Source organism: Pantherophis guttatus, chromosome 8 (genome assembly GCF_059756535.1).
Source record: "Pantherophis guttatus breed Tessera chromosome 8, ASM5975653v1, whole genome shotgun sequence".
NCBI lineage: Eukaryota > Metazoa > Chordata > Lepidosauria > Squamata > Colubridae > Pantherophis > Pantherophis guttatus.
The window spans coordinates 66,488,012-66,489,506 of record NC_142070.1 but is presented as its reverse complement, the minus strand read 5'-3'; the positions used below and the strand labels follow the sequence as shown (position 1 = coordinate 66,489,506).

Sequence of the window (1,495 nt, the reverse complement as noted above, 5' to 3'; positions counted from 1 at the left end):
GGTCAGGGGTCCCCAACCTTGGCAACTTTAAGACTTGTGGACTTCAACTCCCAGAGTTCCTCAGCCAGCTTTACTTAGACTTGTCCAGAAGTCTTAAAGTTGCCAAGGTTGGGGATCCCTGCTTTACGTGACCCTGTTATGTGCAAAGAGCTGGTCTTCAAACTCCATGATTCCATCATTCTAACATTGTTGCAAAATCTCAAAAACCTGTTCCCAAAAGATTCACACCCACACCCACACAAACACACACACACACATCCACCAATAAATTTCAATATGAATTGACAACTCAGAAAAGACATTGCGGCTTCAGGTTTATTGACAGAATGCTCCTCTTTGGGGAAGCAGCAACGGAAATGTCAAACCATGTGCTTTGCTGAAACTGGGGTTCATTCAGAAATCATCTTGTTGGTGATAACCGAAATGTCCAAAACTTGTTGCATAGAATAGGAGGCTTGCAAAGCTATCTGAGCTTCCTGTAGTAGTAAACTGTATGAGCTACGGAGACTGTGGAAACAAAAAATCCAAAATTTTTATTATGCACATAATATTGAACTTCTATTTAATGCAATAAGCAATGAATCCAAGAAAATGTTTAAGCTTAAATCTAAGATTAGTATTTAGCGTCTAGTAGCCAAATGCCTGGATAAAAGCAAGTGGCAAGAACAGAGATGGATTTCAGAGGTTGACCAGTTCTGGAGAACCGGGAGCAGAAATTTTGATTAGTTCGGAGAACCGGTAGTAAAAATTCTGGCTGGCCCCGCCCCCATCTATTACCTGCCTCCCGAGTCCCAGCTGATGGGGGGAAATAGGGATTTTGCAGTAACCTTCTCCTGGAGTGGGGAGGGAATGGAGGTTTTACAGTATCCTTCTCCTGCCACGAAGCCACGCCCACCAAACCACACCCACCAAGCCACACCCATAGAACCAGTAGTAAAAAATTTTGAAACCCTCCATTGGGCAAGAACCAACTGAACTTGAATAATCTTGGGGAAAAAAAAACCCAGTAACCACATTAGCACTTTGACCGAGGAACACCGAGATAAATCCTAGGACTATAGAACAAGACTGGGTAATTGAAAATATCCTTTAAAAAAAGACAATGGCAATTTATTTCTTTCAGGTTTCCAAGGACTTCAAATGAGCTCATCTTTAGAGAAAACATCTGTATTCAAATTCCAATTTTCTTACCAATCAAGAAAATGGATTATTTCAATAAAAGTAATACTGGATTATTTGCTGATTTTCATTGCTTTATGCATTTCATTAAAAAAAAAAAAAAGCCCTTACCTCTTCTTCTTCCCATCCTTCTTTTCCTTGATCCTCCAGAACCCCGTTTTCGTCTTCGCCTGCTGCGATTAGGATTTCTGCAGCTACATCGTGACATTTTCCTGGGGTTCTGGGGATGTTCTAAGCTAGTCAAGGATCAAGAGGAGCATTTCTTCCAACGAAGCCAGAGCAGCTTGTTCTGCAAGATGGTGATTGAGTTTATGAA

The 1,495-nt window shown here is 41.3% G+C and overlaps 1 long non-coding RNA gene across 1 annotated transcript; it reads right to left on the bottom strand.

The window, feature by feature from the left end:
• Window positions 1-297: 297 nt before the first annotated feature.
• On the bottom strand, window positions 298-1,495 carry LOC117662122 (uncharacterized). The gene is made up of 2 exons (XR_004590284.3): window positions 1,291-1,495; window positions 298-507 (listed from the first exon to the last, which is right to left on the bottom strand). It is a non-coding gene; the product is annotated as an uncharacterized LOC117662122 (long non-coding RNA).